General features: G+C 48.1%; 49 non-coding genes across 49 annotated transcripts; all 49 read left to right on the top strand.

The window, feature by feature from the left end:
- Positions 1-2: 2 nt before the first annotated feature.
- On the top strand, positions 3-121 carry LOC145026462 (5S ribosomal RNA). Its single transcript, XR_013674435.1, has one exon. It is a non-coding gene; the product is annotated as a 5S ribosomal RNA (ribosomal RNA).
- A 225-nt stretch (positions 122-346) lies between these two features.
- On the top strand, positions 347-465 carry LOC145026484 (5S ribosomal RNA). The gene has a single exon (XR_013674457.1). It is a non-coding gene; the product is annotated as a 5S ribosomal RNA (ribosomal RNA).
- Positions 466-695: 230 nt separating this feature from the next.
- Positions 696-814, top strand: LOC145026075 (5S ribosomal RNA). The gene has a single exon (XR_013674068.1). It is a non-coding gene; the product is annotated as a 5S ribosomal RNA (ribosomal RNA).
- A 235-nt stretch (positions 815-1,049) lies between these two features.
- On the top strand, positions 1,050-1,168 carry LOC145025730 (5S ribosomal RNA). Its single transcript, XR_013673731.1, has one exon. It is a non-coding gene; the product is annotated as a 5S ribosomal RNA (ribosomal RNA).
- Positions 1,169-1,400: 232 nt separating this feature from the next.
- On the top strand, positions 1,401-1,519 carry LOC145025362 (5S ribosomal RNA). Its single transcript, XR_013673381.1, has one exon. It is a non-coding gene; the product is annotated as a 5S ribosomal RNA (ribosomal RNA).
- A 224-nt stretch (positions 1,520-1,743) lies between these two features.
- On the top strand, positions 1,744-1,862 carry LOC145027003 (5S ribosomal RNA). The gene has a single exon (XR_013674950.1). It is a non-coding gene; the product is annotated as a 5S ribosomal RNA (ribosomal RNA).
- Positions 1,863-2,090: 228 nt separating this feature from the next.
- On the top strand, positions 2,091-2,209 carry LOC145026461 (5S ribosomal RNA). The gene has a single exon (XR_013674434.1). It is a non-coding gene; the product is annotated as a 5S ribosomal RNA (ribosomal RNA).
- Positions 2,210-2,435: 226 nt separating this feature from the next.
- Positions 2,436-2,554, top strand: LOC145025399 (5S ribosomal RNA). The gene has a single exon (XR_013673416.1). It is a non-coding gene; the product is annotated as a 5S ribosomal RNA (ribosomal RNA).
- A 232-nt stretch (positions 2,555-2,786) lies between these two features.
- LOC145025729 (5S ribosomal RNA) lies at positions 2,787-2,905 on the top strand. Its single transcript, XR_013673730.1, has one exon. It is a non-coding gene; the product is annotated as a 5S ribosomal RNA (ribosomal RNA).
- A 231-nt stretch (positions 2,906-3,136) lies between these two features.
- LOC145025361 (5S ribosomal RNA) lies at positions 3,137-3,255 on the top strand. The gene has a single exon (XR_013673380.1). It is a non-coding gene; the product is annotated as a 5S ribosomal RNA (ribosomal RNA).
- Positions 3,256-3,479: 224 nt separating this feature from the next.
- On the top strand, positions 3,480-3,598 carry LOC145027002 (5S ribosomal RNA). Its single transcript, XR_013674949.1, has one exon. It is a non-coding gene; the product is annotated as a 5S ribosomal RNA (ribosomal RNA).
- Positions 3,599-3,826: 228 nt separating this feature from the next.
- LOC145026460 (5S ribosomal RNA) lies at positions 3,827-3,945 on the top strand. Its single transcript, XR_013674433.1, has one exon. It is a non-coding gene; the product is annotated as a 5S ribosomal RNA (ribosomal RNA).
- A 228-nt stretch (positions 3,946-4,173) lies between these two features.
- LOC145022912 (5S ribosomal RNA) lies at positions 4,174-4,292 on the top strand. The gene has a single exon (XR_013671023.1). It is a non-coding gene; the product is annotated as a 5S ribosomal RNA (ribosomal RNA).
- Positions 4,293-4,522: 230 nt separating this feature from the next.
- LOC145027185 (5S ribosomal RNA) lies at positions 4,523-4,641 on the top strand. The gene has a single exon (XR_013675120.1). It is a non-coding gene; the product is annotated as a 5S ribosomal RNA (ribosomal RNA).
- Positions 4,642-4,866: 225 nt separating this feature from the next.
- Positions 4,867-4,985, top strand: LOC145026483 (5S ribosomal RNA). The gene has a single exon (XR_013674456.1). It is a non-coding gene; the product is annotated as a 5S ribosomal RNA (ribosomal RNA).
- A 230-nt stretch (positions 4,986-5,215) lies between these two features.
- On the top strand, positions 5,216-5,334 carry LOC145026073 (5S ribosomal RNA). Its single transcript, XR_013674065.1, has one exon. It is a non-coding gene; the product is annotated as a 5S ribosomal RNA (ribosomal RNA).
- A 232-nt stretch (positions 5,335-5,566) lies between these two features.
- Positions 5,567-5,685, top strand: LOC145025728 (5S ribosomal RNA). Its single transcript, XR_013673729.1, has one exon. It is a non-coding gene; the product is annotated as a 5S ribosomal RNA (ribosomal RNA).
- Positions 5,686-5,916: 231 nt separating this feature from the next.
- On the top strand, positions 5,917-6,035 carry LOC145026263 (5S ribosomal RNA). Its single transcript, XR_013674246.1, has one exon. It is a non-coding gene; the product is annotated as a 5S ribosomal RNA (ribosomal RNA).
- Positions 6,036-6,266: 231 nt separating this feature from the next.
- Positions 6,267-6,385, top strand: LOC145025360 (5S ribosomal RNA). Its single transcript, XR_013673379.1, has one exon. It is a non-coding gene; the product is annotated as a 5S ribosomal RNA (ribosomal RNA).
- A 224-nt stretch (positions 6,386-6,609) lies between these two features.
- Positions 6,610-6,728, top strand: LOC145027001 (5S ribosomal RNA). The gene has a single exon (XR_013674948.1). It is a non-coding gene; the product is annotated as a 5S ribosomal RNA (ribosomal RNA).
- A 228-nt stretch (positions 6,729-6,956) lies between these two features.
- LOC145026457 (5S ribosomal RNA) lies at positions 6,957-7,075 on the top strand. The gene has a single exon (XR_013674431.1). It is a non-coding gene; the product is annotated as a 5S ribosomal RNA (ribosomal RNA).
- Positions 7,076-7,304: 229 nt separating this feature from the next.
- On the top strand, positions 7,305-7,423 carry LOC145026423 (5S ribosomal RNA). The gene has a single exon (XR_013674397.1). It is a non-coding gene; the product is annotated as a 5S ribosomal RNA (ribosomal RNA).
- Positions 7,424-7,653: 230 nt separating this feature from the next.
- On the top strand, positions 7,654-7,772 carry LOC145022901 (5S ribosomal RNA). Its single transcript, XR_013671012.1, has one exon. It is a non-coding gene; the product is annotated as a 5S ribosomal RNA (ribosomal RNA).
- A 230-nt stretch (positions 7,773-8,002) lies between these two features.
- LOC145026861 (5S ribosomal RNA) lies at positions 8,003-8,121 on the top strand. The gene has a single exon (XR_013674813.1). It is a non-coding gene; the product is annotated as a 5S ribosomal RNA (ribosomal RNA).
- A 225-nt stretch (positions 8,122-8,346) lies between these two features.
- LOC145022889 (5S ribosomal RNA) lies at positions 8,347-8,465 on the top strand. The gene has a single exon (XR_013671001.1). It is a non-coding gene; the product is annotated as a 5S ribosomal RNA (ribosomal RNA).
- A 230-nt stretch (positions 8,466-8,695) lies between these two features.
- Positions 8,696-8,814, top strand: LOC145026826 (5S ribosomal RNA). Its single transcript, XR_013674778.1, has one exon. It is a non-coding gene; the product is annotated as a 5S ribosomal RNA (ribosomal RNA).
- A 225-nt stretch (positions 8,815-9,039) lies between these two features.
- Positions 9,040-9,158, top strand: LOC145026482 (5S ribosomal RNA). Its single transcript, XR_013674455.1, has one exon. It is a non-coding gene; the product is annotated as a 5S ribosomal RNA (ribosomal RNA).
- Positions 9,159-9,388: 230 nt separating this feature from the next.
- LOC145026072 (5S ribosomal RNA) lies at positions 9,389-9,507 on the top strand. Its single transcript, XR_013674064.1, has one exon. It is a non-coding gene; the product is annotated as a 5S ribosomal RNA (ribosomal RNA).
- Positions 9,508-9,743: 236 nt separating this feature from the next.
- Positions 9,744-9,862, top strand: LOC145025727 (5S ribosomal RNA). Its single transcript, XR_013673728.1, has one exon. It is a non-coding gene; the product is annotated as a 5S ribosomal RNA (ribosomal RNA).
- Positions 9,863-10,094: 232 nt separating this feature from the next.
- LOC145025711 (5S ribosomal RNA) lies at positions 10,095-10,213 on the top strand. The gene has a single exon (XR_013673713.1). It is a non-coding gene; the product is annotated as a 5S ribosomal RNA (ribosomal RNA).
- Positions 10,214-10,443: 230 nt separating this feature from the next.
- Positions 10,444-10,562, top strand: LOC145027000 (5S ribosomal RNA). The gene has a single exon (XR_013674946.1). It is a non-coding gene; the product is annotated as a 5S ribosomal RNA (ribosomal RNA).
- Positions 10,563-10,789: 227 nt separating this feature from the next.
- Positions 10,790-10,908, top strand: LOC145026456 (5S ribosomal RNA). Its single transcript, XR_013674430.1, has one exon. It is a non-coding gene; the product is annotated as a 5S ribosomal RNA (ribosomal RNA).
- Positions 10,909-11,138: 230 nt separating this feature from the next.
- On the top strand, positions 11,139-11,257 carry LOC145026708 (5S ribosomal RNA). The gene has a single exon (XR_013674665.1). It is a non-coding gene; the product is annotated as a 5S ribosomal RNA (ribosomal RNA).
- Positions 11,258-11,488: 231 nt separating this feature from the next.
- Positions 11,489-11,607, top strand: LOC145025359 (5S ribosomal RNA). Its single transcript, XR_013673378.1, has one exon. It is a non-coding gene; the product is annotated as a 5S ribosomal RNA (ribosomal RNA).
- A 223-nt stretch (positions 11,608-11,830) lies between these two features.
- LOC145026999 (5S ribosomal RNA) lies at positions 11,831-11,949 on the top strand. Its single transcript, XR_013674945.1, has one exon. It is a non-coding gene; the product is annotated as a 5S ribosomal RNA (ribosomal RNA).
- Positions 11,950-12,178: 229 nt separating this feature from the next.
- LOC145026455 (5S ribosomal RNA) lies at positions 12,179-12,297 on the top strand. Its single transcript, XR_013674429.1, has one exon. It is a non-coding gene; the product is annotated as a 5S ribosomal RNA (ribosomal RNA).
- Positions 12,298-12,526: 229 nt separating this feature from the next.
- On the top strand, positions 12,527-12,645 carry LOC145026269 (5S ribosomal RNA). The gene has a single exon (XR_013674252.1). It is a non-coding gene; the product is annotated as a 5S ribosomal RNA (ribosomal RNA).
- A 230-nt stretch (positions 12,646-12,875) lies between these two features.
- On the top strand, positions 12,876-12,994 carry LOC145026982 (5S ribosomal RNA). Its single transcript, XR_013674929.1, has one exon. It is a non-coding gene; the product is annotated as a 5S ribosomal RNA (ribosomal RNA).
- Positions 12,995-13,219: 225 nt separating this feature from the next.
- LOC145026481 (5S ribosomal RNA) lies at positions 13,220-13,338 on the top strand. The gene has a single exon (XR_013674454.1). It is a non-coding gene; the product is annotated as a 5S ribosomal RNA (ribosomal RNA).
- A 230-nt stretch (positions 13,339-13,568) lies between these two features.
- On the top strand, positions 13,569-13,687 carry LOC145026071 (5S ribosomal RNA). The gene has a single exon (XR_013674063.1). It is a non-coding gene; the product is annotated as a 5S ribosomal RNA (ribosomal RNA).
- Positions 13,688-13,921: 234 nt separating this feature from the next.
- On the top strand, positions 13,922-14,040 carry LOC145025726 (5S ribosomal RNA). The gene has a single exon (XR_013673727.1). It is a non-coding gene; the product is annotated as a 5S ribosomal RNA (ribosomal RNA).
- Positions 14,041-14,271: 231 nt separating this feature from the next.
- Positions 14,272-14,390, top strand: LOC145025358 (5S ribosomal RNA). Its single transcript, XR_013673377.1, has one exon. It is a non-coding gene; the product is annotated as a 5S ribosomal RNA (ribosomal RNA).
- A 224-nt stretch (positions 14,391-14,614) lies between these two features.
- On the top strand, positions 14,615-14,733 carry LOC145026998 (5S ribosomal RNA). The gene has a single exon (XR_013674944.1). It is a non-coding gene; the product is annotated as a 5S ribosomal RNA (ribosomal RNA).
- A 228-nt stretch (positions 14,734-14,961) lies between these two features.
- Positions 14,962-15,080, top strand: LOC145027199 (5S ribosomal RNA). The gene has a single exon (XR_013675132.1). It is a non-coding gene; the product is annotated as a 5S ribosomal RNA (ribosomal RNA).
- Positions 15,081-15,306: 226 nt separating this feature from the next.
- LOC145026265 (5S ribosomal RNA) lies at positions 15,307-15,425 on the top strand. Its single transcript, XR_013674248.1, has one exon. It is a non-coding gene; the product is annotated as a 5S ribosomal RNA (ribosomal RNA).
- Positions 15,426-15,649: 224 nt separating this feature from the next.
- Positions 15,650-15,768, top strand: LOC145027187 (5S ribosomal RNA). Its single transcript, XR_013675122.1, has one exon. It is a non-coding gene; the product is annotated as a 5S ribosomal RNA (ribosomal RNA).
- Positions 15,769-15,992: 224 nt separating this feature from the next.
- On the top strand, positions 15,993-16,111 carry LOC145027175 (5S ribosomal RNA). Its single transcript, XR_013675111.1, has one exon. It is a non-coding gene; the product is annotated as a 5S ribosomal RNA (ribosomal RNA).
- Positions 16,112-16,335: 224 nt separating this feature from the next.
- Positions 16,336-16,454, top strand: LOC145026693 (5S ribosomal RNA). The gene has a single exon (XR_013674652.1). It is a non-coding gene; the product is annotated as a 5S ribosomal RNA (ribosomal RNA).
- A 225-nt stretch (positions 16,455-16,679) lies between these two features.
- LOC145026414 (5S ribosomal RNA) lies at positions 16,680-16,798 on the top strand. Its single transcript, XR_013674388.1, has one exon. It is a non-coding gene; the product is annotated as a 5S ribosomal RNA (ribosomal RNA).
- The last annotated feature ends 204 nt before the right edge of the window (positions 16,799-17,002 follow it).

Genomic DNA, 17,002 nt, shown 5'->3' with positions numbered 1-17,002 from the left:
TCGGGTGCGATCATACCAGGACTAATGCACCGGATCCCATCAGAACTCCGCAGTTAAGCGTGCTTGGGCGAGAGTAGTACTAGGATGGGTGACCCCTTGGGAGGTCCTCGTGTTGCACCCCCCCCTTTTTTCGTTGTCCGTTTGCGTTTTTTCTAGATTTTGCGTGTTTTTTTTTCCTTTCTTTCTTGCTATTTCTATGCTCGGCTGCCCTCCGGTTCGTGGTTGATGGTTTTCGTATTTTTGTAACGGAGTCGATCGGTCACGTGGGTCCCACGCCCGGCGTACCAAAACAAAGGAGGTTCTGCGTCTTGTAACACATAAAAACAATAAACATGTATAGTATTTCGGGTGCGATCATACCAGCACTAATGCACCGGATCCCATCAGAACTCCGCAGTTAAGCGTCCTTGGGCGAGAGTAGTACTAGGATGGGTGACCCCCTGGGAAGTCCTCGTGTTGCACCCACCTCCCCCTTTTTTTCGTTGTCCGTTTGCGTTTTTTCTAGATTTTACGTGTTTTTTTTCCCTTTCTTTCTTGCTATTTCTATGCTCGGCTGCCCTCCGGTTCATGGTTGATGGTTTTCGTATTTTTGTAACGGAGCCGATCGGTCACGTGGGTCCCACGCCACGCGTACCAAAACAAAGGAGGTTCTGCGTCTTCTAACACATAAAAACAATAAACATGGATAGTATTTCGGGTGCGATCATACCAGCACTAATGCACCGGATCCCATCAGAACTCCGCAGTCAAGCGTGCTTGGGCGAGAGTAGTACTAGGATGGGTGACCCCCTGGGAAGTCCTCGTGTTGCACCTCCCCCCCCCCCCCTTTTTTTTCGTTGTCCGTTTGCGTTTTTTCTAGATTTTACGTGTTTTTTTTCCCTTTCTTTCTTGCTATTTCTATGCTCGGCTGCCCTCCGGTTCGTGGTTGATGGTTTTCGTATTTTTGTAACGGAGCCGATCGGTCACGTGGGTCCCACGCCACGCGTACCAAAACAAAGGAGGTTCTGCGTCTTGTAACACATAAAAACAATAAACATGGATAGTATTTCGGGTGCGATCATACCAGCACTAATGCACCGGATCCCATCAGAACTCCGCAGTTAAGCGTGCTTGGGCGAGAGTAGTACTAGGATGGGTGACCCCCTCGGAAGTCCTCGTGTTGCACCCCCCCCCCCCTTTTTTTCGTTGTCCGTTTGCGTTTTTTCTATATTTTACGTGTTTTTTTTTTCCCTTTCTTTCTTGCTATTTCTATGCTCGGCTGCCCTCCGGTTCGTGTTTCATTGTTTTCGTATTTTTGTAACGGAGCCGATCGGTCACGTGGGTCCCACGCCACGCGTACCAAAACAAAGGAGGTTCTGCGTCTTGTAACACATAAAAACAATAAACATGGATAGTATTTCGGGTGCGATCATACCAGCACTAATGCACCGGATCCCATCAGAACTCCGTAGTTAAACGTGCTTGGGCGAGAGTAGTACTAGGATGGGTGACCCCCTGGGAAGTCCTCGTGTTGCACCCCCCTTTTTTCGTTGTCCGTTTGCGTTTTTTCTAGATTTTACGTGTTTTTTTTTCCCTTTCTTTCTTGCTATTTCTATGCTCGGCTGCCCTCCGGTTCGTGGTTGATGGTTTTCGTATTTTTGTAACGGAGACGATCGGTCACGTGGGTCCCACGCCCCTCGTACCAAAACAAAGGAGGTTCTGCGTCTTGTAACACATAAAAACAATAAACATGGATAGTATTTCGGGTGCGATCATACCAACACTAATGCACCGGATCCTATCAGAACTCCGCAGTTAAGCGTGCTTGGGCGAGAGTAGTACTAGGATGGGTGACCCCTTGGGAAATCCTCGTGTTGCACCCCCCCCCCCTTTTTTCGTTGTCCGTTTGCGTTTTTTCTAGATTTTACGTGTTTTTTTTCCCTTTCTTTCTTGCTATTTCTATGCTCGGCTGCCCTCCGGTTCGTGGTTGATGGTTTTCATATTTTTGTAACGGAGCCGATCGGTCACGTGCGTCCCACGCCCCGCGTACCAAAACAAAGGAGCTTCTGCGTCTTGTAACACATAAAAACAATAAACGTGGATAGTATTTCGGGTGCGATCATACCAGGACTAATGCACCGGATCCCATCAGAACTCCGCAGTTAAGCGTGCTTGGGCGAGAGTAGTACTAGGATGGGTGACCCCTTGGGAGGTCCTCGTGTTGCACCCCCCCCCTTTTTTCGTTGTTCGTTTGCGTTTTTTCTAGATTTTGCGTGTTTTTTTTTCCTTTCTTTCTTGCTATTTCTATGCTCGGCTGCCCTCCGGTTCGTGGTTGATGGATTTCGTATTTTTGTAACGGAGTCGATCGGTCACGTGGGTCCCACGCCCCGCGTACCAAAACAAAGGAGGTTCTGCGTCTTGTAACACATAAAAACAATAAACATGTATAGTATTTCGGGTGCGATCATACCAGCACTAATGCACCGGATCCCATCAGAACTCCGCAGTTAAGCGTGCTTGGGCGAGAGTAGTACTAGGATGGGTGACCCCCTGGGAAGTCCTCGTGTTGCACCTCCCCCCCCCCCTTTTTTTCGTTGTCCGTTTGCGTTTTTTCTAGATTTTACGTGTTTTTTTTCCCTTTCTTTCTTGCTATTTCTATGCTCGGCTGCCCTCCGGTTCGTGGTTGATGGTTTTCGTATTTTTGTAACGGAGCCGATCGGTCACGTGGGTCCCACGCCACGCGTACCAAAACAAAGGAGGTTCTGCGTCTTGTAACACATAAAAACAATAAACATGGATAGTATTTCGGGTGCGATCATACCAGCACTAATGCACCGGATCCCATCAGAACTCCGCAGTTAAGCGTGCTTGGGCGAGAGTAGTACTAGGATGGGTGACCCCCTCGGAAGTCCTCGTGTTGCACCCCCCCCCCCTTTTTTTCGTTGTCCGTTTGCGTTTTTTCTATATTTTACGTGTTTTTTTTTTCCCTTTCTTTCTTGCTATTTCTATGCTCGGCTGCCCTCCGGTTCGTGTTTCATTGTTTTCGTATTTTTGTAACGGAGCCGATCGGTCACGTGGGTCCCACGCCACGCGTACCAAAACAAAGGAGGTTCTGCGTCTTGTAACACATAAAAACAATAAACATGGATAGTATTTCGGGTGCGATCATACCAGCACTAATGCACCGGATCCCATCAGAACTCCGTAGTTAAACGTGCTTGGGCGAGAGTAGTACTAGGATGGGTGACCCCCTGGGAAGTCCTCGTGTTGCACCCCCCTTTTTTCGTTGTCCGTTTGCGTTTTTTCTAGATTTTACGTGTTTTTTTTTCCCTTTCTTTCTTGCTATTTCTATGCTCGGCTGCCCTCCGGTTCGTGGTTGATGGTTTTCGTATTTTTGTAACGGAGACGATCGGTCACGTGGGTCCCACGCCCCTCGTACCAAAACAAAGGAGGTTCTGCGTCTTGTAACACATAAAAACAATAAACATGGATAGTATTTCGGGTGCGATCATACCAACACTAATGCACCGGATCCTATCAGAACTCCGCAGTTAAGCGTGCTTGGGCGAGAGTAGTACTAGGATGGGTGACCCCTTGGGAAATCCTCGTGTTGCACCCCCCCCCCCTTTTTTCGTTGTCCGTTTGCGTTTTTTCTAGATTTTACGTGTTTTTTTTCCCTTTCTTTCTTGCTATTTCTATGCTCGGCTGCCCTCCGGTTCGTGGTTGATGGTTTTCATATTTTTGTAACGGAGCCGATCGGTCACGTGCGTCCCACGCCCCGCGTACCAAAACAAAGGAGGTTCTGCGTCTTGTAACACATAAAAACAATAAACGTGGATAGTATTTCGGGTGCGATCATACCAGGACTAATGCACCGGATCCCATCAGAACTCCGCAGTTAAGCGTGCTTGGGCGAGAGTAGTACTAGGATGGGTGACCCCTTGGGAGGTCCTCGTGTTGCACCCCCCCCCCCTTTTTTCGTTGTCCGTTTGCGTTTTTTCTAGATTTTGCGTGTTTTTTTTTCCTTTCTTTCTTGCTATTTCTATGCTCGGCTGCCCTCCGGTTCGTGGTTGATGGTTTTCGTATTTTTGTAACGGAGTCGATCGGTCACGTGGGTCCCACGCCCCGCGTACCAAAACAAAGGAGGTTCTGCGTCTTGTAACACATAAAAACAATAAACATGTATAGTATTTCGGGTGCGATCATACCAGCACTAATGCACCGGATCCCATCAGAACTCCGCAGTTAAGCGTGCTTGGGCGAGAGTAGTACTAGGATGGGTGACCCCCTGGGAAGTCCTCGTGTTGCACCCACCTCCCCCTTTTTTTCGTTGTCCGTTTGCGTTTTTTCTAGATTTTACGTGTTTTTTTTCCCTTTCTTTCTTGCTATTTCTATGCACGGCTGCCCTCCGGTTCATGGTTGATGGTTTTCGTATTTTTGTAACGGAGCCGATCGGTCACGTGGGTCCCACGCCACGCGTACCAAAACAAATGAGGTTCTGCGTCTTCTAACAGATAAAAACAATAAACATGGATAGTATTTCGGGTGCGATCATACCAGCACTAATGCACCGGATTCCATCAGAACTCCGCAGTTAAGCGTGCTTGGGTGAGAGTAGCACTAGGATGGGTGACCCCCTGGGAAGTTCTTGTGTTGCACCCCCCCCTTTTTTCGTTGTCCGTTTGCGTTTTTTCTAGATTTTACGTGTTTTTTTTTCCTTTCTTTCTTGCTATTTCTATGCTCGGCTGCCCTCCGGTTCGTGGTTGATGGTTTTCGTATTTTTGTAACGGAGTCGATCGGTCACGTGGGTCCCACGCCCCGCGTACCAAAACAAAGGAGGTTCTGCGTCTTGTAACACATAAAAACAATAAACATGTATAGTATTTCGGGTGCGATCATACCAGCACTAATGCACCGGATCCCATCAGAACTCCGCAGTTAAGCGTCCTTGGGCGAGAGTAGTACTAGGATGGGTGACCCCCTGGGAAGTCCTCGTGTTGCACCCACCTCCCCCTTTTTTTCGTTGTCCGTTTGCGTTTTTTCTAGATTTTACGTGTTTTTTTTCCCTTTCTTTCTTGCTATTTCTATGCTCGGCTGCCCTCCGGTTCATGGTTGATGGTTTTCGTATTTTTGTAACGGAGCCGATCGGTCACGTGGGTCCCACGCCACGCGTACCAAAACAAAGGAGGTTCTGCGTCTTCTAACACATAAAAACAATAAACATGGATAGTATTTCGGGTGCGATCATACCAGCACTAATGCACCGGATCCCATCAGAACTCCGCAGTCAAGCGTGCTTGGGCGAGAGTAGTACTAGGATGGGTGACCCCCTGGGAAGTCCTCGTGTTGCACCTCCCCCCCCCCCTTTTTTTCGTTGTCCGTTTGCGTTTTTTCTAGATTTTACGTGTTTTTTTTCCCTTTCTTTCTTGCTATTTCTATGCTCGGCTGCCCTCCGGTTCGTGGTTGATGGTTTTCGTATTTTTGTAACGGAGCCGATCGGTCACGTGGGTCCCACGCCACGCGTACCAAAACAAAGGAGGTTCTGCGTCTTGTAACACATAAAAACAATAAACATGGATAGTATTTCGGGTGCGATCATACCAGCACTAATGCACCGGATCCCATCAGAACTCCGCAGTTAAGCGTGCTTGGGCGAGAGTAGTACTAGGATGGGTGACCCCCTCGGAAGTCCTCGTGTTGCACCCCCCCCCCCTTTTTTTCGTTGTCCGTTTGCGTTTTTTCTATATTTTACGTGTTTTTTTTTTCCCTTTCTTTCTTGCTATTTCTATGCTCGGCTGCCCTCCGGTTCGTGTTTCATTGTTTTCGTATTTTTGTAACGGAGCCGATCGGTCACGTGGGTCCCACGCCACGCGTACCAAAACAAAGGAGGTTCTGCGTCTTGTAACACATAAAAACAATAAACATGGATAGTATTTCGGGTGCGATCATACCAGCACTAATGCACCGGATCCCATCAGAACTCCGTAGTTAAACGTGCTTGGGCGAGAGTAGTACTAGGATGGGTGACCCCCTCGGAAGTCCTCGTGTTGCACCCCCCCCCCCTTTTTTTCGTTGTCCGTTTGCGTTTTTTCTATATTTTACGTGTTTTTTTTTTCCCTTTCTTTCTTGCTATTTCTATGCTCGGCTGCCCTCCGGTTCGTGTTTCATTGTTTTCGTATTTTTGTAACGGAGCCGATCGGTCACGTGGGTCCCACGCCACGCGTACCAAAACAAAGGAGGTTCTGCGTCTTGTAACACATAAAAACAATAAACATGGATAGTATTTCGGGTGCGATCATACCAGCACTAATGCACCGGATCCCATCAGAACTCCGTAGTTAAACGTGCTTGGGCGAGAGTAGTACTAGGATGGGTGACCCCCTGGGAAGTCCTCGTGTTGCACCCCCCTTTTTTCGTTGTCCGTTTGCGTTTTTTCTAGATTTTACGTGTTTTTTTTTCCCTTTCTTTCTTGCTATTTCTATGCTCGGCTGCCCTCCGGTTCGTGGTTGATGGTTTTCGTATTTTTGTAACGGAGACGATCGGTCACGTGGGTGCCACGCCCCTCGTACCAAAACAAAGGAGGTTCTGCGTCTTGTAACACATAAAAACAATAAACATGGATAGTATTTCGGGTGCGATCATACCAACACTAATGCACCGGATCCTATCAGAACTCCGCAGTTAAGCGTGCTTGGGCGAGAGTAGTACTAGGATGGGTGACCCCTTGGGAAATCCTCGTGTTGCACCCCCCCCCCCTTTTTTCGTTGTCCGTTTGCGTTTTTTCTAGATTTTACGTGTTTTTTTTCCCTTTCTTTCTTGCTATTTCTATGCTCGGCTGCCCTCCGGTTCGTGGTTGATGGTTTTCATATTTTTGTAACGGAGCCGATCGGTCACGTGCGTCCCACGCCCCGCGTACCAAAACAAAGGAGGTTCTGCGTCTTGTAACACATAAAAACAATAAACGTGGATAGTATTTCGGGTGCGATCATACCAGGACTAATGCACCGGATCCCATCAGAACTCCGCAGTTAAGCGTGCTTGGGCGAGAGTAGTACTAGGATGGGTGACCCCTTGGGAGGTCCTCGTGTTGCACCCCCCCCCCCTTTTTTTCGTTGTCCGTTTGCGTTTTTTCTAGATTTTGCGTGTTTTTTTTTCCTTTCTTTCTTGCTATTTCTATGCTCGGCTGCCCTCCGGTTCGTGGTTGATGGTTTTCGTATTTTTGTAACGGAGTCGATCGGTCACGTGGGTCCCACGCCCCGCGTACCAAAACAAAGGAGGTTCTGCGTCTTGTAACACATAAAAACAATAAACATGTATAGTATTTCGGGTGCGATCATACCAGGACTAATGCACCGGATCCCATCAGAACTCCGCAGTTAAGCGTGCTTGGGCGAGAGTAGTACTAGGATGGGTGACCCCCTGAGAAGTCCTCGTGTTGCACCCACCTCCCCCTTTTTTTCGTTGTCCGTTTGCGTTTTTTCTAGATTTTACGTGTTTTTTTTCCCTTTCTTTCTTGCTATTTCTATGCACGGCTGCCCTCCGGTTCATGGTTGATGGTTTTCGTATTTTTGTAACGGAGCCGATCGGTCACGTGGGTCCCACGCCACGCGTACCAAAACAAATGAGGTTCTGCGTCTTGTAACACATAAAAACAATAAACATGTATAGTATTTCGGGTGCGATCATACCAGCACTAATGCACCGGATCCCATCAGAACTCCGCAGTTAAGCGTGCTTGGGCGAGAGTAGTACTAGGATGGGTGACCCCCTGGGAAGTCCTCGTGTTGCACCCACCTCCCCCTTTTTTTCGTTGTCCGTTTGCGTTTTTTCTAGATTTTACGTGTTTTTTTTCCCTTTCTTTCTTGCTATTTCTATGCACGGCTGCCCTCCGGTTCATGGTTGATGGTTTTCGTATTTTTGTAACGGAGCCGATCGGTCACGTGGGTCCCACGCCACGCGTACCAAAACAAATGAGGTTCTGCGTCTTCTAACAGATAAAAACAATAAACATGGATAGTATTTCGGGTGCGATCATACCAGCACTAATGCACCGGATTCCATCAGAACTCCGTAGTTAAGCGTGCTTGGGCGAGAGTAGCACTAGGATGGGTGACCCCCTGGGAAGTTCTCGTGTTGCACCCCCCCCTTTTTTCGTTGTCCGTTTGCGTTTTTTCTAGATTTTGCGTGTTTTTTTTTCCTTTCTTTCTTGCTATTTCTATGCTCGGCTGCCCTCCGGTTCGTGGTTGATGGTTTTCGTATTTTTGTAACGGAGTCGATCGGTCACGTGGGTCCCACGCCCCGCGTACCAAAACAAAGGAGGTTCTGCGTCTTGTAACACATAAAAACAATAAACATGTATAGTATTTCGGGTGCGATCATACCAGCACTAATGCACCGGATCCCATCAGAACTCCGCAGTTAAGCGTGCTTGGGCGAGAGTAGTACTAGGATGGGTGACCCCCTGGGAAGTCCTCGTGTTGCACCCACCTCCCCCTTTTTTTCGTTGTCCGTTTGCGTTTTTTCTAGATTTTACGTGTTTTTTTTCCCTTTCTTTCTTGCTATTTCTATGCACGGCTGCCCTCCGGTTCATGGTTGATGGTTTTCGTATTTTTGTAACGGAGCCGATCGGTCACGTGGGTCCCACGCCACGCGTACCAAAACAAATGAGGTTCTGCGTCTTCTAACAGATAAAAACAATAAACATGGATAGTATTTCGGGTGCGATCATACCAGCACTAATGCACCGGATTCCATCAGAACTCCGCAGTTAAGCGTGCTTGGGCGAGAGTAGCACTAGGATGGGTGACCCCCTGGGAAGTTCTCGTGTTGCACCCCCCCCTTTTTTCGTTGTCCGTTTGCGTTTTTTCTAGATTTTACGTGTTTTTTTTTCCTTTCTTTCTTGCTATTTCTATGCTCGGCTGCCCTCCGGTTCGTGGTTGATGGTTTTCGTATTTTTGTAACGGAGTCGATCGGTCACGTGGGTCCCACGCTCCGCGTACCAAAACAAAGGAGGTTCTGCGTCTTGTAACACATAAAAACAATAAACATGTATAGTATTTCGGGTGCGATCATACCAGCACTAATGCACCGGATCCCATCAGAACTCCGCAGTTAAGCGTCCTTGGGCGAGAGTAGTACTAGGATGGGTGACCCCCTGGGAAGTCCTCGTGTTGCACCCACCTCCCCCTTTTTTTCGTTGTCCGTTTGCGTTTTTTCTAGATTTTACGTGTTTTTTTTCCCTTTCTTTCTTGCTATTTCTATGCTCGGCTGCCCTCCGGTTCATGGTTGATGGTTTTCGTATTTTTGTAACGGAGCCGATCGGTCACGTGGGTCCCACGCCACGCGTACCAAAACAAAGGAGGTTCTGCGTCTTCTAACACATAAAAACAATAAACATGGATAGTATTTCGGGTGCGATCATACCAGCACTAATGCACCGGATCCCATCAGAACTCCGCAGTCAAGCGTGCTTGGGCGAGAGTAGTACTAGGATGGGTGACCCCCTGGGAAGTCCTCGTGTTGCACCTCCCCCCCCCCCCCCTTTTTTTTCGTTGTCCGTTTGCGTTTTTTCTAGATTTTACGTGTTTTTTTTCCCTTTCTTTCTTGCTATTTCTATGCTCGGCTGCCCTCCGGTTCGTGGTTGATGGTTTTCGTATTTTTGTAACGGAGCCGATCGGTCACGTGGGTCCCACGCCACGCGTACCAAAACAAAGGAGGTTCTGCGTCTTGTAACACATAAAAACAATAAACATGGATAGTATTTCGGGTGCGATCATACCAGCACTAATGCACCGGATCCCATCAGAACTCCGCAGTTAAGCGTGCTTGGGCGAGAGTAGTACTAGGATGGGTGACCCCCTCGGAAGTCCTCGTGTTGCACCCCCCCCCCCCTTTTTTTCGTTGTCCGTTTGCGTTTTTTCTATATTTTACGTGTTTTTTTTTTCCCTTTCTTTCTTGCTATTTCTATGCTCGGCTGCCCTCCGGTTCGTGTTTCATTGTTTTCGTATTTTTGTAACGGAGCCGATCGGTCACGTGGGTCCCACGCCACGCGTACCAAAACAAAGGAGGTTCTGCGTCTTGTAACACATAAAAACAATAAACATGGATAGTATTTCGGGTGCGATCATACCAGCACTAATGCACCGGATCCCATCAGAACTCCGTAGTTAAACGTGCTTGGGCGAGAGTAGTACTAGGATGGGTGACCCCCTGGGAAGTCCTCGTGTTGCACCCACCTCCCCCTTTTTTTCGTTGTCCGTTTGCGTTTTTTCTAGATTTTACGTGTTTTTTTTCCCTTTCTTTCTTGCTATTTCTATGCTCGGCTGCCCTCCGGTTCATGGTTGATGGTTTTCGTATTTTTGTAACGGAGCCGATCGGTCACGTGGGTCCCACGCCACGCGTACCAAAACAAAGGAGGTTCTGCGTCTTGTAACACATAAAAACAATAAACATGGATAGTATTTCGGGTGCGATCATACCAACACTAATGCACCGGATCCTATCAGAACTCCGCAGTTAAGCGTGCTTGGGCGAGAGTAGTACTAGGATGGGTGACCCCTTGGGAAATCCTCGTGTTGCACCCCCCCCCCTTTTTTCGTTGTCCGTTTGCGTTTTTTCTAGATTTTACGTGTTTTTTTTCCCTTTCTTTCTTGCTATTTCTATGCTCGGCTGCCCTCCGGTTCGTGGTTGATGGTTTTCATATTTTTGTAACGGAGCCGATCGGTCACGTGCGTCCCACGCCCCGCGTACCAAAACAAAGGAGGTTCTGCGTCTTGTAACACATAAAAACAATAAACGTGGATAGTATTTCGGGTGCGATCATACCAGGACTAATGCACCGGATCCCATCAGAACTCCGCAGTTAAGCGTGCTTGGGCGAGAGTAGTACTAGGATGGGTGACCCCTTGGGAGGTCCTCGTGTTGCACCCCCCCCCCCCCTTTTTTCGTTGTCCGTTTGCGTTTTTTCTAGATTTTGCGTGTTTTTTTTTCCTTTCTTTCTTGCTATTTCTATGCTCGGCTGCCCTCCGGTTCGTGGTTGATGGTTTTCGTATTTTTGTAACGGAGTCGATCGGTCACGTGGGTCCCACGCCCCGCGTACCAAAACAAAGGAGGTTCTGCGTCTTGTAACACATAAAAACAATAAACATGTATAGTATTTCCGGTGCGATCATACCAGCACTAATGCACCGGATCCCATCAGAACTCCGCAGTTAAGCGTGCTTGGGCGAGAGTAGTACTAGGATGGGTGACCCCCTCGGAAGTCCTCGTGTTGCACCCCCCCCCCCTTTTTTTCGTTGTCCGTTTGCGTTTTTTCTATATTTTACGTGTTTTTTTTTTCCCTTTCTTTCTTGCTATTTCTATGCTCGGCTGCCCTCCGGTTCGTGTTTCATTGTTTTCGTATTTTTGTAACGGAGCCGATCGGTCACGTGGGTCCCACGCCACGCGTACCAAAACAAAGGAGGTTCTGCGTCTTGTAACACATAAAAACAATAAACATGGATAGTATTTCGGGTGCGATCATACCAGCACTAATGCACCGGATCCCATCAGAACTCCGTAGTTAAACGTGCTTGGGCGAGAGTAGTACTAGGATGGGTGACCCCCTGGGAAGTCCTCGTGTTGCACCCCCCTTTTTTCGTTGTCCGTTTGCGTTTTTTCTAGATTTTACGTGTTTTTTTTCCCTTTCTTTCTTGCTATTTCTATGCTCGGCTGCCCTCCGGTTCGTGGTTGATAGTTTTCGTATTTTTGTAACGGAGACGATCGGTCACGTGGGTCCCACGCCCCTAGTACCAAAACAAAGGAGGTTCTGCGTCTTGTAACACATAAAAACAATAAACATGGATAGTATTTCGGGTGCGATCATACCAACACTAATGCACCGGATCCTATCAGAACTCCGCAGTTAAGCGTGCTTGGGCGAGAGTAGTACTAGGATGGGTGACCCCTTGGGAAATCCTCGTGTTGCACCCCCCCCCCCCTTTTTTCGTTGTCCGTTTGCGTTTTTTCTAGATTTTACGTGTTTTTTTTCCCTTTCTTTCTTGCTATTTCTATGCTCGGCTGCCCTCCGGTTCGTGGTTGATGGTTTTCATATTTTTGTAACGGAGCCGATCGGTCACGTGCGTCCCACGCCCCGCGTACCAAAACAAAGGAGGTTCTGCGTCTTGTAACACATAAAAACAATAAACGTGGATAGTATTTCGGGTGCGATCATACCAGGACTAATGCACCGGATCCCATCAGAACTCCGCAGTTAAGCGTGCTTGGGCGAGAGTAGTACTAGGATGGGTGACCCCTTGGGAGGTCCTCGTGTTGCACCCCCCCCCCCCTTTTTTCGTTGTCCGTTTGCGTTTTTTCTAGATTTTGCGTGTTTTTTTTTCCTTTCTTTCTTGCTATTTCTATGCTCGGCTGCCCTCCGGTTCGTGGTTGATGGTTTTCGTATTTTTGTAACGGAGTCGATCGGTCACGTGGGTCCCACGCCCCGCGTACCAAAACAAAGGAGGTTCTGCGTCTTGTAACACATAAAAACAATAAACATGTATAGTATTTCCGGTGCGATCATACCAGCACTAATGCACCGGATCCCATCAGAACTCCGCAGTTAAGCGTGCTTGGGCGAGAGTAGTACTAGGATGGGTGACCCCCTGGGAAGTCCTCGTGTTGCACCCACCTCCCCCTTTTTTTCGTTGTCCGTTTGCGTTTTTTCTAGATTTTACGTGTTTTTTTTCCCTTTCTTTCTTGCTATTTCTATGCACGGCTGCCCTCCGGTTCATGGTTGATGGTTTTCGTATTTTTGTAACGGAGCCGATCGGTCACGTGGGTCCCACGCCACGCGTACCAAAACAAATGAGGTTCTGCGTCTTCTAACAGATAAAAACAATAAACATGGATAGTATTTCGGGTGCGATCATACCAGCACTAATGCACCGGATTCCATCAGAACTCCGCAGTTAAGCGTGCTTGGGCGAGAGCAGCACTAGGATGGGTGACCCCCTGGGAAGTTCTCGTGTTGCACCCCCCCCTTTTTTCGTTGTCCGTTTGCGTTTTTTCTAGATTTTACGTGTTTTTTTTTCCTTTCTTTCTTGCTATTTCTATGCTCGGCTGCCCTCCGGTTCGTGGTTGATGGTTTTCGTATTTTTGTAACGGAGTCGATCGGTCACGTGGGTCCCACGCCCCGCGTACCAAAACAAAGGAGGTTCTGCGTCTTGTAACACATAAAAACAATAAACATGTATAGTATTTCGGGTGCGATCATACCAGCACTAATGCACCGGATCCCATCAGAACTCCGCAGTTAAGCGTCCTTGGGCGAGAGTAGTACTAGGATGGGTGACCCCCTGGGAAGTCCTCGTGTTGCACCCACCTCCCCCTTTTTTTCGTTGTCCGTTTGCGTTTTTTCTAGATTTTACGTGTTTTTTTTCCCTTTCTTTCTTGCTATTTCTATGCTCGGCTGCCCTCCGGTTCATGGTTGATGGTTTTCGTATTTTTGTAACGGAGCCGATCGGTCACGTGGGTCCCACGCCACGCGTACCAAAACAAAGGAGGTTCTGCGTCTTCTAACACATAAAAACAATAAACATGGATAGTATTTCGGGTGCGATCATACCAGCACTAATGCACCGGATCCCATCAGAACTCCGCAGTCAAGCGTGCTTGGGCGAGAGTAGTACTAGGATGGGTGACCCCCTGGGAAGTCCTCGTGTTGCACCTCCCCCCCCCCCCTTTTTTTTCGTTGTCCGTTTGCGTTTTTTCTAGATTTTACGTGTTTTTTTTCCCTTTCTTTCTTGCTATTTCTATGCTCGGCTGCCCTCCGGTTCGTGGTTGATGGTTTTCGTATTTTTGTAGCGGAGCCGATCGGTCACGTGGGTCCCACGCCACGCGTACCAAAACAAAGGAGGTTCTGCGTCTTGTAACACATAAAAACAATAAACATGGATAGTATTTCGGGTGCGATCATACCAGCACTAATGCACCGGATCCCATCAGAACTCCGCAGTTAAGCGTGCTTGGGCGAGAGTAGTACTAGGATGGGTGACCCCCTCGGAAGTCCTCGTGTTGCACCCCCCCCCCCCTTTTTTTCGTTGTCCGTTTGCGTTTTTTCTATATTTTACGTGTTTTTTTTTCCCTTTCTTTCTTGCTATTTCTATGCTCGGCTGCCCTCCGGTTCGTGTTTCATTGTTTTCGTATTTTTGTAACGGAGCCGATCGGTCACGTGGGTCCCACGCCACGCGTACCAAAACAAAGGAGGTTCTGCGTCTTGTAACACATAAAAACAATAAACATGGATAGTATTTCGGGTGCGATCATACCAGCACTAATGCACCGGATCCCATCAGAACTCCGTAGTTAAACGTGCTTGGGCGAGAGTAGTACTAGGATGGGTGACCCCCTGGGAAGTCCTCGTGTTGCACCCCCCTTTTTTCGTTGTCCGTTTGCGTTTTTTCTAGATTTTACGTGTTTTTTTTTCCCTTTCTTTCTTGCTATTTCTATGCTCGGCTGCCCTCCGGTTCGTGGTTGATGGTTTTCGTATTTTTGTAACGGAGACGATCGGTCACGTGGGTCCCACGCCCCTCGTACCAAAACAAAGGAGGTTCTGCGTCTTGTAACACATAAAAACAATAAACATGGATAGTATTTCGGGTGCGATCATACCAACACTAATGCACCGGATCCTATCAGAACTCCGCAGTTAAGCGTGCTTGGGCGAGAGTAGTACTAGGATGGGTGACCCCTTGGGAAATCCTCGTGTTGCACCCCCCCCCCCTTTTTTCGTTGTCCGTTTGCGTTTTTTCTAGATTTTACGTGTTTTTTTTCCCTTTCTTTCTTGCTATTTCTATGCTCGGCTGCCCTCCGGTTCGTGGTTGATGGTTTTCATATTTTTGTAACGGAGCCGATCGGTCACGTGCGTCCCACGCCCCGCGTACCAAAACAAAGGAGGTTCTGCGTCTTGTAACACATAAAAACAATAAACATGGATAGTATTTCGGGTGCGATCATACCAGCACTAATGCACCGGATCCCATCAGAACTCCGCAGTTAAGCGTGCTTGGGCGAGAGTAGTACTAGGATGGGTGACCCCCTGGGAAGTCCTCGTGTTGCACCCCCCTTTTTTCGTTGTCCGTTTGCGTTTTTTTCTAGATTTTACGTGTTTTGTTTTTCCCTTTCTTTCTTGCTATTTCTATGCTCGGCTGCCATCCGGTTCGTGGTTGATGGTTTTCGTATTTTTGTAACGGAGCCGATCGGTCACGTGGGTCCCACGCCACGCGTACCAAAACAAAGGAGGTTCTGCGTCTTGTAACACATAAAAACAATAAACATGGATAGTATTTCGGGTGCGATCATACCAGCACTAATGCACCGGATCCCATCAAAACTCCGCAGTTAAGCGTGCTTGGGCGAGAGTAGTACTAGGATGGGTGACCCCCTGGGAAGTCCTCGTGTTGCACCCCCCTTTTTTCGTTGTCCGTTTGCGTTTTTTCTAGATTTTACGTGTTTTGTTTTTCCCTTTCTTTCTTGCTATTTCTATGCTCGGCCGCCATCCGGTTCGTGGTTGATGGTTTCGTATTTTTGTAACGGAGCCGATCGGTCACGTGGGTCCCACGCCACGCGTACCAAAACAAAGGAGGTTCTGCGTCTTGTAACACATAAAAACAATAAACATGGATAGTATTTCGGGTGCGATCATACCAGCACTAATGCACCGGATCCCATCAGAACTCCGCAGTTAAGCGTGCTTGGGCGAGAGTAGTACTAGGATGGGTGACCCCCTGGGAAGTCCTCGTGTTGCACCCCCCTTTTTTCGTTGTCCGTCTGCGTTTTTTCTAGATTTTACGTGTTTTGTTTTTCCCTTTCTTTCTTGCTATTTCTATGCTCGGCTGCCCTCCGGTTCGTGGTTGATGGTTTCGTATTTTTGTAACGGAGCCGATCGGTCACGTGGGTCCCACGCCACGCGTACCAAAACAAAGGAGGTTCTGCGTCTTGTAACACATAAAAACAATAAACATGGATAGTATTTCGGGTGCGATCATACCAGCACTAATGCACCGGATCCCATCAGAACTCCGCAGTTAAGCGTGCTTGGGCGAGAGTAGTACTAGGATGGGTGACCCCCTGGGAAGTCCTCGTGTTGCACCCCCCTTTTTTCGTTGTCCGTTTGCGTTTTTTCTAGATTTTACGTGTTTTGTTTTTCCCTTTCTTTCTTGCTATTTCTATGCTCGGCTGCCCTCCGGTTCGTGGTTGATGGTTTCGTATTTTTGTAACGGAGCCGATCGGTCACGTGGGTCCCACGCCACGCGTACCAAAACAAAGGAGGTTCTGCGTCTTGTAACACATAAAAACAATAAACATGGATAGTATTTCGGGTGCGATCATACCAGCACTAATGCACCGGATCCCATCAGAACTCCGCAGTTAAGCGTGCTTGGGCGAGAGTAGAACTAGGATGGGTGACCCCCTGGGAAGTCCTCGTGTTGCACCCCCCCTTTTTTCGTTGTCCGTTTGCGTTTTTTCTAGATTTTACGTGTTTTTTTTTTCCCTTTCTTTCTTGCTATTTCTATGCTCGGCTGCCATCCGGTTCGTGGTTGATGGTTTCGTATTTTTGTAACGGAGCCGATCGGTCACGTGGGTCCCACGCCACGCGTACCAAAACAAAGGAGGTTCTGCGTCTTGTAACACATAAAAACAATAAACATGGATAGTATTTCGGGTGCGATCATAACAGCACTAATGCACCGGATCCCATCAGAACTCCGCAGTTAAGCGTGCTTGGGCGAGAGTAGTACTAGGATGGGTGACCCCCTGGGAAGTCCTCGTGTTGCACCCCCCCTTTTTTCGTTGTCCGTTTGCGTTTTTTCTAGATTTTACGTGTTTTTTTTTTCCCTTTCTTTCTTGCTATTTCTATGCTCGGCTGCCATCCGGTTCGTGGTTGATGGTTTTCGTATTTTTGTAACGGAGCCGATCGGTCACGTGGGTCCCACGCCACGCGTACCAAAACAAAGGAGGTTCTGCGTCTTGTAACACATAAAAA

The sequence above is a fragment of the Lactuca saligna genome, chromosome 1 (genome assembly GCF_052625555.1).
Source record: "Lactuca saligna cultivar CGN05327 chromosome 1, ASM5262555v1, whole genome shotgun sequence".
Taxonomy (NCBI): Eukaryota; Viridiplantae; Streptophyta; class Magnoliopsida; order Asterales; family Asteraceae; genus Lactuca; species Lactuca saligna.
The sequence above is the reverse complement of the archived record's forward strand: the minus strand, read 5'-3'. Positions and strand labels throughout refer to the sequence as shown.